This window comes from Marmota flaviventris, chromosome 1, assembly GCF_047511675.1.
Source record: "Marmota flaviventris isolate mMarFla1 chromosome 1, mMarFla1.hap1, whole genome shotgun sequence".
Classification (NCBI taxonomy): Eukaryota; Metazoa; Chordata; class Mammalia; order Rodentia; family Sciuridae; genus Marmota; species Marmota flaviventris.
In genome coordinates this window covers 194,195,615-194,213,107 of record NC_092498.1, presented here as the reverse complement: position 1 = coordinate 194,213,107, position 17,493 = coordinate 194,195,615, and the positions used below count along the sequence as shown (strand labels likewise).

At 36.1% G+C, this 17,493-nt stretch overlaps 1 pseudogene; it reads left to right on the top strand.

The window, feature by feature from the left end:
• The first annotated feature begins 15,438 nt into the window (after positions 1 to 15,438).
• Positions 15,439 to 16,414, top strand: LOC114090245 (stathmin pseudogene; annotated as a pseudogene).
• Positions 16,415 to 17,493: the final 1,079 nt, after the last annotated feature.

The window sequence follows — 17,493 nt, the reverse complement described above, 5'->3', positions numbered from 1 at the left end:
CTGATATATATATATATATTTGTCTTTGAGCAGTATTATTGGGGTTACTGTTCCATCTGCTTATCAAAACTTAAAGCCCAAGTTATAGAAACAGAAGGGGAAAATGTATAATTCCTCTTAGTGAAATAACTAAAACAGGCAGATTTGTAGAGACACAAATTAATTAGGGCTAACCAAAGGCTGGAGGGGGGGGGGTGGGAGGAATGGAGATTTATCACGTGATGCTCATAGATTTTTCTGTATAGTATGGTGAAAAACTTTTTGAAATAGAAGTGATAGTTGCACAACAGTACAAATATAATTGACACCAGTGAATTATACTCTCAAAAATAATTATAATGGAGGTTCAGAGCCTAGCTTATTGGTAAAACATTTGCCCATCAATTGTAAGGCCCTGGGTTCAATCTTTAGAGCCATTTAAACAAAAAACAACAACAACAAAAAATAGAATGGAAAGTTTTGTTTTAAATTTAAATTTTTAGTAACACGCCAAAAAAAAAAATAAAATAAACATGGAACTATACAACTTAAATGGTTGAGTGCTATGATTTATTAATTATATTTTAATATTTCAATAAAGATGTCTTTGTTAATAAAATGTAATTTAAAAGTCACCAGAGAATGGTATACAAAGGAGTTTTCACTGAGGATCCTTTCACAAAGATGAGAAATACCCTGGTTCATGGGACTGTAAGAACAGAGTCAGTCAATCTATGATCTTTGAAAGTAAATCCCATTTGATTCTGTTTTTTTCAACATAACAATTTCAAGTTATATGGATTGTTCCATCGAGCAATGAACTAGGCCTGGATGTGAACACACATTAATGGATTTTTCACTGAAGTTTTCCCCTGTGTGTGTTTTGTGTTTAGTCTATTTCTCATTAGATCACACATTTCTTTTTTAAATTTTTTTTATTTGTTATTTTTAGTTATACATAACAGTAGAATGCATTCTGACATATTTGCATACATGGAGTATAACTTCCCATTCTTGTGGTTATATATGATATGGAGTTACAGTGGTCATGTATTCATATATGACTGTAGGAAAGTGATGTCTGATTCATTCTACTGCCTTTCCTATTCTCATCCCTGCTTCCTTCCTTTCATTCCTTTTGTCTAATCCAAAGTATTTCTAGTCTCTACCGCTCCCTTATTGTGTGTTAGCATCCACATATCAGAGAGAAGGTTCAGCCAAGGGATTTTGGGGGATTGGTTTATTTCACTTAGCATGATAGTCTCCAGTTTCATTCATTTACCAGCAAATTCCATAATTTCATTTTTCTTTATGCCTGAGTAATAATCCATGGTAGATCATATATTTCTTGAGAATAGTTCTTTGCATACAAGGTTGAGGAGTTAAGCAACGACATGAGTGGCCAGATTCAGACTTCAATTTCTTGTAGTTTAGACTGAATGTGTCATCCTGTGCTCCAAAATGACAAGATACCTTCCTTAATAAAGATGGTATAAAAATTCAAACCCTGTTAGCCTTGCCTTGGAGCAGTCATAATACAATCACACTGTTAATCAATTCTGAAATTATTAAATCTAGTAATTGTGCTGAGGCACTAGTGTTCTTGCTAACTACAACAACTCTTCTCATTAGTGTTTGCTGGTGGAAGCAGAGGTGCTAGAGGAACAATGGTACGGGGAGGAGAAATATTATTGCATATCAGAAGTTGTACAAATACCAGATCTCTAAATGGCAGAAATCTCTCTTGCCTGAAATACTTCACACCCTGAATGTCACTTTGAATCATTCTCTGCATGTTCAGTTTCCAGAGACTATATTTAAGACACAAATTTGGCCCCTGATCATGAAACTAAAACGATCTAATAGGATCTTGCAAAGGGAATAAATGATTATTTAAAAAATTAAAGTGTTAGCATGGTTGGTAAAGCAAAAAAAAAACCATGCTGTAACTCTTCCATATGCATCAACACATTCCTAATCAAAATGTGGTCATTATTAGAAAACATATAAACTAATGATTATAAATGATTTTTAAAATTTTTATATTACCTAGCTTTCCTTCTATCAAATTACCAAAAACTGCATATATATATATATATATATATATGACCCAGGTCTTCATATATTTGTTCTCTTGCATCAGAATGTGCACTAACCGATTATTAATCATAGAGATTCCTCATTTATTCCAGTGCAGAAATGCAGACTCTGAGAGCACAAAGCACTTTTAATCAGTCTCAGACACAGTACAGGTGGAGAAACAGTCCATCACTGATGTGGCTCCCTTTGACTAGCACTAGTTCTCAAGAGGGATAAACCACAAAAGGAAACTGTGAACCTTTTCCCTGTGTCTGGACAGACTGGATGAGGTCGGTATGCAGAAAGGATTTCAGAGAAGAGGGCAGCATCACCAGACTTCACAAAGACTAAGACTGAAACAGTTCTGCCTGATACCAGGGAAAAAGAGACTATAACAATATAGCAGTACCAGCTGTGGGTGGCTCCCTGGACATGGGATCCTTGATCAGATCACATCTTATCAAGCAGAAGCAGCATTTAAACAAGGACAGAAAGGATGAGACAGACCCTGCTATGCAGCAGAATGGCAAGGGAAACAGTGAGATTCTACTGAATATGGGATTCATAATTTAGGAGAGTTCATGCTTAAGGAATTTCTTAAATTTCATAAATTAAATTTCATAAATCATGTGACACCTGCCTCTGCATCCTGTAAAAGGAAATAGTGCCTTGATATGTGGTTAGAAGAATGGTTCTTAATTGTGGGTGATTTTGCCTCTGATTGAATATTTGACAGTCTTTGGAGACATGTTTGATTGTCTGGATGGGAAGGGGTGTTGTTTGCTACTGGCATCTTATAGGGCAGGTCAGAGGTGCCACTAAACATCCTATTATGCATAGGGCAGCCTTGCACAACAAGGGATTATCCAGCTCCAAAGTCAATAGTGCTGAATTGGAGACATACTAGTTTAGGATCATGAGGCAGAATGTTCAAGATCTTCTTGTAGTAGAAAAAGAGCAGGTGACTAATGCATAGATGCACAACAGAATTCCAAGGAAATTTCCAGACTGATTGAAAAACTCACAGAATGGTTGATTTTGATGCCAGGATCAAAAGAAGCAGCATATGAGGATGTCGGTGTAATGGGGGAGAAGAAAAAGGAACTTCTAAATTAGTTATCAAAATTCCTTGAATCACTGGGAGAAGCAAATGCAGACCGAACAGCTCTAAGCTGGAAACCAAGACCTCATCATCACTCTTTGTAATCAGCAGGTCCTGCCCAGAGAGATCACCCCTAAGGGGAATCCAAGTAAATGACTCCAGAAATGTAAAATGATAAGCACAAGACTCAAGACCAATTAGACTATGTTCAAAGCAATGCTGTGTAGACAAATTTGTCCAATGTTGCAATTTCACTTCTGGATCATTCTTTAAAAATGTCAAATATACTATTGCTTCATTCTAGGAAAATTCCATTTATAGAATCTGAAGCAATCAGAGTTATTTCTTTCTGGGAGAGAAAAAAATTTGATATTTTTCTTCCCACTTCTGAATAAAGTTTCTTTGTTAGAAAAAGCACTGGTCTATGTCCCCCCCAGATTAAAAAAAAATTATTATCTCAAAGTACATTGACTTACTTCTAGCTCCCTTCTAGTTAAATAAGAACAGACATCTTCCTTTGCAAGACTTACAGAGCATTTCTAGTAGTTTAGATTTTAGGATCTTTCTTGGACTTGTCTCATCTCCCCTGATACTACTATGACTGAAGTTATCTCCCCCTTCAGTAAGTTTAAATTCTATTAAATTTGATCTTTTCAATTAGTTCCACTCGTACACTTACAGAAGCTTTCCCCAAGGAAACTATGAAATAAGTTCATGGTGGGTAAGGGGAAAAAAAGCAAGTGGAAACGAATCTGACACCTTGGAAAGAACAATATATTTTGTGATGATTTTTCTCCCATGATAGCTTGAATTAAAAAAGATAAGCTACTGATTCAGGACAAAAATCTATCCAATGGGGGGAAGAGTGCTCTCACAAAACATGTTAGTCTTTGGAGACAACCTCAATGATGAAATGGAGTCAAGATGGAAAACTTAGAATTTTTTAATGTGAGCTTGAAAGTTCCCAAATAAGACACTTTTGATCATTTTCTGGTATCCACAGACTTTTTTTCCCCCATTTCATTTTCAATGGTCTTACTTATTTCCTTTGTATCTGCTAAAATAATTCTTCCCCTTCTGTGCTGTTTACCCCTTTGAAATATATCTCTGCAGTCCTGACCCTCCATTAGGCATTGTCTAACAGAATGATGAAGTACATGTCCTCCTTTAATCTTACCCTGTAGATCATTCCCTTCAGCCTTTGAATTATTTTCTTAATCTTCTGAGCACTCCATTGAAAAAGCTTCATTTCTACAGTAGTTCACTCTAGGAGCACAAGAAAACACAAACATTGGGAACAGTCCCTAACCTAGAGACTCACATGAGTAATAATACTTCAAATATATATAATGGTATAATATTAATATTCCTTTATCACTCCTTCATTTATTTGATACCATCATCAATACCATAAGACAGGTAGACCATGAATTAACACTCTTTTTGTCAATAGCAAAGCAAACGGCTACCAAGCTCTTCAAACCATATATTATGACTCAGTACCCAGAAAATTCTGTGCCTTTGACTCCAGGAGTTCAAATTTTTCAAAAATTGCTTTCCAGTTGTAGATGCTCAACCCAACAGTCAGTGGCTGTTTCCTACTAGGGACATTTTCCAAGTGTCAGGATCAGATATATATTTTTTTTAAGTACTACCCCAAGTCACAATAGAGTGAGTACTTGCTTGCATACCTAAAGCTTAGAATTGTCTTCCTGAGATAGATACACACATGTATGTCAATATCTCAAATTCTCTACTTTATATAATTTTGTAATATTCTTCCCTTTTTTTTTTCTATTTTGGTACCAGGGATTGATCTCCCAGGGGCACTTAATCACTGAGCCATATCCCCAGGCCTTTTTTATATTTTATTTAGAGGCTGGCTTTAAACTTGCAACCCTCCTGTCTCAGCCTTCCAAGCTGCTAGGATTACAGGTGTGAGCCACTGAGCCTGGCTAATTTTCCTATTTTTTAAAAAATTCTTTTTTAAATGTAATCTTGGGTATCTGGAGAGAGCAGTTGTATAATTTTTTTTATTTCAATGGTCTTTGAAAGTCCATTTAATAAAATACGGCTCCAAAATGTGAAAATAGAATATTTTAAAAATCAGCATCCTTATCATCAACAATACAGATTAGCTAATGCTACATTATTATTAGGTTACACAATCCTATAGCACTGTATTGAAAACTGGATAAAAGCTAGGTCTCTTCTGCTTCCTGCCTTGTCCCCAGCTTTGCCTGCAACTGGTTGGTAGCCTTTTCTTCAACCTTAGAGATCATTTTAATGTGTCTTGTTGAGCTTGACAGTGCTCTAGTAACTGGAGCTCAGTCCTGATGGATTCCTGGAAACAATCCTGTGTAACTTGCCTCAAAATTTTCTCTTTCAAGAATTGCACTGACTCCCTGACCACACTGGCTAGAGTTGCCCCTGGAAGGGTTCAATCCTTCGCAATTCCATACTTGAGGAGTAGTGAGTGCCAGTGTGTTCCCATAGATCTCTGGCTATGGTCTGTGAGAACTCCTGGGGAAGAAATAAATACATCCAGCAGCTACGACCAATGTTGTCAAGTTACCCAGAACCAAGCTGTCTCCCATAGCAACGGATGGAGTAAAGGTGTGATGTGAGAATGTGAGGTGAGGCACAGGAGGTAATGGTAAGCTATCAAATAATAGAGAAGCTCAGGGCAGAGGTCCTGGCTGAATGGCAGATTAGTGAATACCTGATAGAGAGAATTCAAGTATTAAATGTGCAGCTGAACTACACAGCTTGCATGATTCCTTAAGCCCTTGATTTTGTGAATACAAACACACATCACTATCTAATTCTGATTTACAAGCTTGCCCTCTGCTTCTCAATCCCAGCTTTTTTCTTCCTTATGGCTGCAGGTGGCTCCTGTCTCTTTGGTGTCATCTTTCAACCTTGTGACTTTTCCTTTACCATGATTCTTTATACCAGCCCCTTAGAAGCACTTTGTAGATCAGCATTATTGGAACTGCTCAGAACAAAGAGAACACTACTTTGCTATCAATTGAAATTTGACTACCAGCAAGGAGCACAACCTCCATGAGCCTCAGGTTCTGTATCTGAAAACACGTATTTATATTCCAATGTTTTCAATGGGCAAAAGGGCCTAACATGTAGGATGCACTTAATAAATTTCAGTTTTATTATTCTTTACTCTTTGTTAATTCTGAGGGAAACTTTTGTAGTACCCTGTCCTGTTCGTTTTTAGATTTAAGACAAAAGTATTATCCAGTGCTGACCAGTGTGATACATACAGAGCTTCTTCAAGGGACCCAGGTAATCGAGGGGAAGGAGATGTGGAGATTCTCTGGTTGTCTCTTTCATCTTCTTTCTATCATAACTTTTCATGGCCATCATTGGAATGGAAATAAGACTGGACCAAAGGCTGATCTTTATCAATCACTAATCATCTACATTGATAGGCTGTCATTCTTGGTTTTGTCTGATAGTTTTCATTTCAGGAAAACGTGTCAGCGGTATAGCAAGGCAATCTGGGTAGATCCAGTAAGTGACATTTTGAGTCATCGGGTAAAATATTTTTTCTAGTGTGCTAGGCTGTAAGTCTGTGTTGAGGCTGGGATAAAATGTCTGGTTGAATCAGTAAACAAGGTGAATAATGCAGATAAGTGACATCATGGAGACAGCATTTCCAGATAATCTACTGCATGATTCATTTTTTGTAGACAGTCTTATTTTGTTCCTTCATGATTGCAATAATAGGGAAGAAATCCATTTATTTTTTTGGAGGGCTATTATTACTTGAACGCAAAAACTAATCATTCATAGTCAGAAAGCCTGGATTCTTGATCTGAAAATTCTAATGGTGATCCAGCACCTAAAACTCTCTAAGCCTCAGTTTCCTCATTGTTTTTCACAAAACAGGGATAGGGAATCTAAAATTATTAAGTTGCTGTCTCACAACATTGATCAAGTGAAATAAAGTCAGAAAAGTGTTTTGTAAACAGATAAATGCCTTTAATAGTACATTTTGTCTTTTCATGCCATTATGGTTTGGATGTGAGGTGTCCCCCAAAAGCTCACGTATGAGACAATGCAAGAAGGTTCAGAGAAGAAGTTTAGGTTGTGAGAGTCTTAACCCATTCCGTGAATTAATACCCTAATAGGATTAGTAACTGAAGGTGGGTAGGGTGTTGCTAGAGGGAGGTATATGGCTTTGAGGTATATATTTATATTTGGCAAGTGAAGTCTCTCTATCTCCTTCCCAATCATCGCGAGTCTCTTCCTTCTACCACACTCTTTCCATGATGTTCAACCTCACCTGGAGGAATGGAGCCAGCTGTCTTTGGACAATTGTCTGAAACCATGAACCCCCAAATAAACTTTTCCATCTCTATAATTGTTCTGATCAGATCTTTTAGTCACAGCACTGAGAAAACTAAAACACATACATATTTGTCAATACGTATGTCTTATATATTTTCTAATGGACTTTTGAAGATTTTGACTGTGTCCTATTGATCATTGAATTACTATTGGTATAGTATTGTAGCTGGCATATAAGGCAGACTTGTTTTCAACTTAAAAATATTGTTTCTAAGAAAAAAACCTGGTTTGTTAATTTCATACAAATTTTAATGTTCTTGATGTCCCCTGAGATCATGCCAAATATACTGAGAGGCACTTATTTCAATCTTGTAGAAAGGGATGCCACTGAGGAGAAATGCAGCATCTTCAGTCATAGCCCTGACGTGGTACGGTGGGTGGTGAACCTGGGTTCACCACCTAAGTCTGTTTTGTTTTTGTTTTGAGTAGTGTTTAGCTTTCCTTATCACAAAAATAGCATAGAACTTCATAGTTGTCTTTTTTATTGCACTTTTTTTTAAAAAAAATACTGCTTAATGGTTATACACAACAAACTCATATGTGCATGAAAATTGATTTCAGTTCTTGATCCCACCTTTTCCCTCCCCCTTTTTCCTCCCATCCACCTCCCAACTCTCCCCTTCTCCTTCTTCTCCTTTACTAGTATTCCTTTCACTCTTCTATTAATTTGTATTCGATTGGTGCTTTATGTAATGGTACTCCCTCCCCCTTTCCTTTATCTTACTCTAGCTTCTGCAAATGAGTGAAAACATTTGACTTGGAGTTTCTGAGTTTGGATAATCCCACTTAGAAATTGCAATGTTAATAAACAATTTACCTCAGGTCACATCCAAATGTGCAGGTTTATTATGCTGTAAGTATCTCCTCCTCATCACCAGATGTCAATAGGAACATGGACCTTTTCCTGGTACTTCAAAGGCAGTACTCCATGATAAAATTAAATTAAAAGTAAACTTCTTGGCTTTGTGTGTGTGTGTGTGTGTGTGTGTGTGTGTTGATTTTACCTCTTATGTTCTTCCTATTTATGCCCCTTCCTCTTATCACACTCTGAGCATCCATGGCTGCTTTGGCACCTTCAACTTGTCCACAAAACCAAATCCCTTATCTCCTGGTACAAGGACCCTGCTTATTGGCCAGTTCAATTCTCATCGTTGTGGCCTAGAAATCCCACTATCACATTTGGTTTCTTTCTACCCATCACTGATTTTACCAGATCACATTGTTAATGTAGTTTTGTTATTTGTGACATCTTTATCCAACTTGTTTGTGATTTCTTGAAACACAGGTGCCAGGATTTTGTTTTGGTTCATTTTCATTTTGCTTTTTAACCTTTCTTATTTTTTTTTCTTTTTTCTTCATACCATCTCAATTAGGATAGAGTCTGGCTAACAAATATATTAACTTTGTTTTGATGAATCAATCAATTCATCAAGCTGCTTACTGACATGCTTTTACTTCCCTCCCACTGAAACTGTAATTCTTCTCTCTGGACTCCATGTCTGTGATCCTTTCTTCTCTAACCTAGTGGTATACCACTGTCAGTTTCGTATTTTTCTGAGCCATGTGGGAGAACTTGGAGGAGTAATGTCAAATTTCTCAAAGTGATGATCTTCATCACGCTCAGGAAATACTGCTTTAATATATACCTCCCTCCCTTTTTTCACACCAATAATCCAGTGGGTTTCATTAAAAACCAATAGTGGGGCTGGTATGTAACTCAGTGGGAAAGTGCTTGCCTCAAATGCCTGAGGCCCCCTGGGTTCAATCTCAGGACCATAAAAATGAAAGTTTACTATGTTCATGGAATTTCCACTGATAACCTGCATAGAAACCGTGACTTGCCTTGAGAGAAATAGGCTTCCTGGTTACGTACTTTAAACCTGAGTCAATACTGCCGCTGAGAATGGGAACAAATGCATTAAATGTGCTTGGTACTATGTGGGTCATCACCCTTACAGTATCTATTCTGCCATTGAATAAGCCTTGATCATGACTGCTGGTCCTTGAGATCCACTGCGAAGCAGCATTTTATTTTGCAATATAGTTTGTATTTATTTATTGGTTAGGTTAAATACTCTGCCAACACTGATCTCTACACACACTCTCACACACACATACACACACACATATATACTCACACTCACAAAAGAGGCTGCTAGTGTGATAAATATCACATTCATACTCTGTGTGTTCCTTGGGTTCTTCTAAGGACCCACCTACAGAATTCTAGTTTCTAACAAAAACAGATCATTGCTTATTCATACAACGTGAGGAGCAGAAATGCCATTTTAGCTCTCTGAAGTTTACCAGCAACACAAAACCATTTACTGAGTACTACATGTAAGGGATTCTGCTGGATAATTTGATAGAGTATTTTAATTTTTCTTCTAAGCCATCTATTGATTTATAAAAATTTGTATCAAAACTTTGTTTTCTTATCTACTTCATATTATTATTTTAGCCAGAACATCCCTTTCTCTCTCCTCTCTCTCTCATTCACAGTATGTTGAATCCTGTGGTGTTTATCAAGTCTGGCAAATAACAGAAGCCAGTATTAATTACTGGATATCTGCAAGCTGAATGCTTGATAGTATTATATTTGAGTTTCATGGACTATTTCAATAGGTCTAAGCACACAGAGAATTTCTAAGTCCTGTTTTGGGCAAAAACTGAGTGATGCATTGTAATGAGGACAGTGGACCTACATTTAGAAGGGCTGAATTTAAAACCCAGCATTGGCATTTATTGGCAGAGTGAATTGAAGCAAAGTTCTTAATTTTTTTGAGCCTTAATTTCCACTCTTTAAGAATAGTGCAATATCCATCTGTCTCAGAAAACTGTTGTGCAAGGGAAATACAATGTACCTGAAAGTGTGTGTTGATGTGGACTGTTTAACTTCTCTTGAGGTGCTACAGGGACCATAAATTGTAGTGACTACCTGTATCCTTGTCCTTGGCCCCAGAAGTGGGTCAATGACCAAGTTTAGTCAATTAGAATGTTCCAGGTTTTTTGCTCATTTGTTTTAGGTACCAGGGATTGAAGTCAGGGGCACTCTATCACTGAGCCACATCCCTAGCTCTATTTTGGATCTTATTTAGAGACAGAGTCTCTCTGAGTTTCTTAGTGCCTCAATTTTGCTGAAGCTGGCTTTGAACTCACAATCTTCCTGACTCAGCTTCTGGAGCTACAGGGATTACAGGCGTACTCCATTGGCTGTTCCAGGTTTTTTGTTCTCATGTTTTTCTCTTCAATGATATGTCAGGAAGGAGAATATCACTGGGGCTTTTCTTCTAGACCTACCTGTGAAGTCTGAAATATGCTGTTCACTATTATTCAACTGGATGGGATAATGTAGACACGTGGTTATTAAGAAATTAAAATGTGAGCAGTTAAACTGAGAACTATATCTTAAAAGCTAAATTGAATTTAAACATTAGGTTAGTGATTACTATATTAGACATAATTTCCCATTCAATATTTTATTTATCTTATTATTTGTTCATTGGACATTCCATATTGGATTGGACATAATTTCCAATTCAACATTTTTCTTATTATTTATTCATTGTCAGATTCCTAGATATATGTTGTAAAACTTCCTTTTCTATGCCCTGTTTATTTTCAAGTATTCCTTGAAAATATTAAAGAATTTGGCTATGAAGTTGGGCATGGTGGTTCATGCCTGTAATCCCAGCAGTTTAGGAGTCTGAGATAGGAGAATCATGAGTTCAAAGCCAGCCTCAGCAATTTAGTGAAGCCCTAAGCAACTCAGCAATATCCTGTCTCAAAATAAAATTTAAAAAAGCTCTGTGGATGTGGTTCAGTGGTTAAGTACCCCTAGGTTCAATCTCCAGTACCAAAAAAAAAAAAAAAGAAGAAATATTTGGCTATGAAAAACATGTTTGACACTAATTTTTAACATTCTTAAATATTCTATAATTTTTGATATTCTATTTCTTCTTAAGTCATCATTTTACTTCTAACAGATTATTTTGTCATAGCTGTTTTCTGGGACATCATCTACTGTATATGTATTTTGAAATTTATTTGTATGACTGTGAAGAATATTTCCTGATACCACTTTTCAGTTTCTCTACATGATTCTTCTAAATTTTCAGTTCTCATTCTACAGAATACTTTATCTTTCTTTCATTTTGTTAATCCAGTAATTTGTTTTATTGGTTTGTTTTCCTAAAAATTACATGGTTTAAAATGTTTTTTGTTATAACCATCTTCTTTACAATTAAACCTTTTTTTTATAACTAGTAATTTCTTCCCCTTGAGTTTTCTTTCTTTTGCATTTTAATATATTGATGTTTTAGTCAGCTTTTTTTGTTGTTGTTGCTATGACTAAAAGATCCGACCAGAAAAATTTTATAAGAGGAAAAGTTATTTGAGGGCTCATGGTTTCAGAGGTCTTAGTCCACAGAAGCCCAGCCCCATTTCTTGGCACTGAATGTGAGGCTGAACATAACAGTGGGAGAGTGTGGTGGGGGGAAGCAGTGAGCATGATGAACAGGAAGCAGAGAGAGAGGCTGATGGCCAGATAAAAATATGTACCCCAAACCATGCCCCAGTACCCACATCCCCCTGACACACCCTACCACTTCAGTTAATCCCTATCAGGGATTGAATCACTAATTGGGTTAATACTCTTACAACCCAATCATTTCTCTTCTGAACCTTCTTGCACTGTCTCACTCATGAGCTTTTGGGGGACACTTTGCATCCAAACCAAAACAATTAAATTTGCTATTTCACAAAATTTTCTTATTTTTCAGTTATATAAAGAATTAAGGTAAAAAAAAAATGTTTGCTTAGACAAATTATTACTCTGTGAGTTGGGGTATGTAAAAATTGTTTTAAAAATCAATTATAAAATTTCAATTATTTGATTCAAGCCTTTTAAAGATAATTTATTAATTGAAGGAGCCTTTTGAGTAAATATATTTTTAATTTGTGAATAATTTTCAAAAAAATACTGTGATGGACCACTGTGTTAGCCAATTTTTCATCTCTGTGACAAAATACAGACAAAAACAACTAGAAGGAGGAAAGATTTATTTTGGTTCATAATTTCAGAGGTTTTGGTCCATGGTCAGCAGGCTCCCAGGTAGAGCATCAGTAGAGAAGGTTGTGGCAGAGGGAAAATTCTCAGCTCATGGCAGCCAGGAAGAAGAGAGAGAGAGAGAGAGAGAGAGAGAGAGAGAGAGAGAGAGAGAGAGAGAGAGAGAGAGAGAGAGAAGAAAGAGGAAGGGGTCAAAGGCAAAATATAGACACCAAAGTTTTGCCCCTAGTCACCTACTTCCTCCAACCATACCTTGCCTATTTATAGTTTCTGCCTTTTCCCAGTTGTCCATTTAAATCATTAGTACATCTAATGGGTTAATCTGCTGATGAGATTAGAGCTCTCATGATACAATCACTCCCCGAAGGCCTCACCTCTGGATATTGCTGTTTTGGGAAACTTGCCTTGAATATATGAGCTTTGGGGGAACATTGCAGAACTAAACCATAACAAACACTTAACTTTTTGGAATGTATTGGTATGATTCTGTTGATTAATAGGTAAACATTTTGAGTCACATTAAGTCTGCTTTAAAAGAGTATAATTTTATTCTAAGAATTATTCATCAAAGCCTTTATAGTCTTACCTGTTTTTCTTTTTTTTTTTCATCTATAATTGGCTAAAATAATTACGATGGCCTTAGTTCTTCAAATGTTTTAGATCTGTATACTTAATGTCAAATTATGTACAAAAAGCTTTATAACTATTATTTATTTATATGGATCATATTTTTATACTCATAAAGCATACCACTTTGTCTCATGTGCAGTAAGCCTATAATTAAGCTCTTGTGATTTTTTTTTCTCATTTGATGGCAATATCTTGACCCTTGTTTAATATTTGTTTGCATTTGCCTTATGTGTCACTGTAGATATTATTTTCAAAGAAGTTGTCTTTAATATATCGTTTTACAAAATGATAACATTCCATAACTTTCCCCCATTTACTTTGCCAATGTATCCAGTTTACATTAACATTTTTAGAGATAATTTTATTTCCTTTGTACCCATCTTTTGTCATATTTGTTGTGCTATATGTGGAAAGCCTAGATTTTAGTAAATCACTGGTTGCTTTTATATTTTTAAATAATAAACTAAGATCTCCATTTTGTAATTTATCAATATTTAAACAAAATTATCTGCCCTAATAGGTGAGGAAATCGGCACATCTAAATTTCTTTAAGTTTTTATTTTATTCTGCCCATGTTGTTGGTAAACTCTGTATTCTCTTACACAAATTTCCTTGATTTCTTTTTGCTATGCAGTTGTTTCTTTAAATATTTCTTTCAATATGTTTCTTTATTATAATTGGACAAATAGCATTTAAAAAAACCAAAAAGTTGGTTCTATGAAAAAAATAAATAAAATAGATAAACCCGTAGCCATGCTAAAGAAAAGGAGGAAAAATTCAAATTACTAAAATCTGTGATGAAGAAGGAAATATTACAATGGACACATCTGAAATACAAAAAATAATTAGAAACTATTTTGAAAATCTATACTCCAGTAAAATAGAAAATATCGAAGACATCAACAAATTTCTAGAGACATATGACCTACCCAAACTGAATGAGGAGGGTCATACACAATTTAAACAGATCAAAATCAAGTAATGAAATAAAAAATGCCATCAAAAGCCTTCCAACCAAGAAAAGCCCAGGACCAGATGGATTCTCAGCTGTGTTCTATAAGACCTTCAAAGAAGAATTAACACCAATACTCCTCAAAGTATTCCACAAAATAGAAAAGAAAGGAACCCTTCCAACCTCATTCTGTGAGGCTAAATCACCCTGACACCAAATCCAGACAAAGACACATCAAGGAGAGAAAACTTCAGACCAATATCTATGATGAACATAGATGCAAAAATTCTTATTAAAATTCTGGCTAACTGAATACAAAAATTTATTAAAAAGATAGTACACCATGATCAAGTGGGGTTCATCCCAGGGATGCAGGGTTGGTTCAACCTACAGACACCAATAAATGTAATTCATCATATTAATAGACTTAAAAATAAGAATTATACGATCATCACAATTTATGCATAAAAAGTATTTGACAAAATTCAGCACTACTTCATGTTCAAAACACTAGAAAAAGTAGGGATAATAGGAACATACCTCAACATTGTAAAAGCTACATATGCTAAACCCAAGGCCAGCATCATTTTAAATGGAGAAAAATTGAAAGCATTAACACTAAAAACTGGAACAAGACAAGGATGTCCTCTTTCACCAATTCTATTAAACATCATCCTTGAAACTCTAGCCAGAGCAATTAGATGAAAGAAAGAAATTAAGGGGATACAAATAGGTAAAGAAGAATTCAAACTACCACTATTTGCTGATGACATGATTCTATATCTAGGAGATCTAAAAATTTCACTTTAAAAAAAAAAGACAAGATCTAAACTTATCACCCTTTATTCCGGCATCTGTCCATTCAAGACATATTTCTGCAGTATCTGTGCTCTCTCAGACTCTGATCAAGGAACTGGGGTAGAGCAGTCAGGAAGGCAGAATACACTGGACTCATAGACCTGAGATCAGGCAGTGGAGAGAGGGACAGTCTCCAGATAAGCACAGAAAATGTCTGATCCTAACACATTGTATGTAGACTGTAAATGGGAAACTATTAATCATTGGTGACTCTTTTAAGGTCTGTTGTAAAGGGAGACTACTGAGAAACAGCATCCTGAAAAACTGAAGAGAGAAAGCGCGTTTCAGACAGCCCAGAATGATATGAGGAATGAGTTTTAGACAAAAGAAAAAAATGCCACAGTATTTTTTTTTTTTTTTTTTTTGGGGGCCTGTTAAAATTATTGAGTTATGGTGGCCAGGCGGCTCGGACCGAGCAGGGCTTTCCTTACCAGTGGATTGTGTAGAATACACTGCCAGTCTCTTGTCTTCTATTCACCATGGCTTCTTCTGATATTCAGGTGAAAGAACTGGAGAAGTGTGCCTCAGGCCAGGCTTTTGAGCTGATTCTCAGCCCTCGGTCAAAAGAATCGGTCCCAGATTTCCCCCTTTCCCCTCCAAAGAAGAAGGATCTTTCCCTGGAGGAAATTCAGAAGAAATTAGAAGCTGCAGAAGAAAGACGCAAGTCTCATGAAGCTGAGGTCTTGAAGCAGCTTGCTGAGAAACGAGAGCATGAGAAAGAAGTGCTTCAGAAAGCAATAGAAGAAAACAACAACTTCAGTAAAATGGCGGAAGAGAAACTGACCCACAAAATGGAAGCTAACAAAGAGAACCGAGAGGCACAAATGGCTGCCAAACTGGAGCATTTGCGAGAGAAGGATAAGCACATTGAAGAAGTGCAGAAGAACAAAGAATCCAAAGACCCTGCTGATGAAACTGAAGCTGACTAATTTGTTCTGAGAACTGACTTTCTCCCCTTCCCCTTCCTAACTATCCAAAGACTGTACTGGCCAGTGTCATTTTATTTTTTCCCTCCTGTCAAATATTCTAGAAGCTAATGTAGGACTGTATAGGTAGATCCAGACTGTAAGATGTTGTTTTAGGGGATAAAGGGGAGAAACTGAAAGTGTTTTAATCTTTTTCTAAAGTGTTGGTCTTTTTAATGTAGCTATTTTTATTGTTGCATCTTTTCTACTTCAGTGCACTTGGTGTACTGGGTTAATGGCTAGTACTGTATTGGCTCTGTGAAAACATGTTTGTGAAGAGTATGTCGTGGCTTCTTTCAAATTGTTAGATGCTGAATATCTGCTCACTTTTCAATCCCAATTCTGACCCAATCTTACCAGATGCTACTGTACTTGAATGGTTAATAAAACTGCACAGTGCTGTTAAAAAAAAAAAAAAATTATTGAGTTACTGATTTTAAAATTTTCTTACAATTGCACATAAGCCTGATTTCTTTCTTTTACATATCACTATATGGGCCATATACTGTGAATGTTAAGAACGTACACATTTGAATAATTATCTCTTGAGAAATTGGCCTTGTTAGTGTCTTCGACTTTCCCTTTCTTCCTCTCTGAAAATACTAATTTTAAAAAAATATTTTGGTTAAAGTTACCATGATATATATTTACAATGCCAAACCAGTTTTAATGCTTACTGCAAAACATATCCTTTTACTTTCAAACCATGTGAGCCATTGAGGTGGGTGTCCTATAAAATCCATATTTAGTTGTTTATAAAAATCAAGCTTAACAACTTATGCCTTTCCATTGTTGTGCTTGTTCTTTTACATTCAATGGAAATGTTGATGTTCTTATGAAGATTAAAAATGCCATACTGAATTATTTTTAACTTTCCCATTCTGTTTCCTGTTTTCTTGCTTTATTATTTCCTGACTTCTTGGGGCTTAAAAATACATCCAACAATTTATTTTATACTTGTATTTTCTGTGTATACTTAGTTATTGTATTCTCTTTCTCTCTTTCTCCCCCACCCCATGTAAGCATGTAGCGTGTATGTGTGTTTGTGTGTGTGTGTGTGTGTGTGTGTGTGTGTGTGTAGCATCTTACCTAGGGATTACAATAAGTATCATAACATTTCAATCTAATTCAAATTAATATTGTATCATTCTTTGTGTTTTAGTCTTTGGGCATGCTGTAAAAATATACAATCTTTCTGATTCCTCATGTGGTAGGAAGGTGAGGCAGCTCTCTGATGCCTCTTTTACAAGGGTGCTAATTCCATTCATGAGGATTCTACCCTATGCCTTAATCACTTCCCAGTGATCTCATCACCTGATACCATTACATTGGAAATTAGTTTTTCAACAAATGAATTTTCAAAGGATGCACATGCATGCATATCTTAGCACTATACAAAATGTGCATCTAACTTCCTAGGGCTGCAGATGTATCTCTGAGTAGATCACTTTCCCAGTAGGCATGAGGCCCTGGGTTTGATTCCCAACAT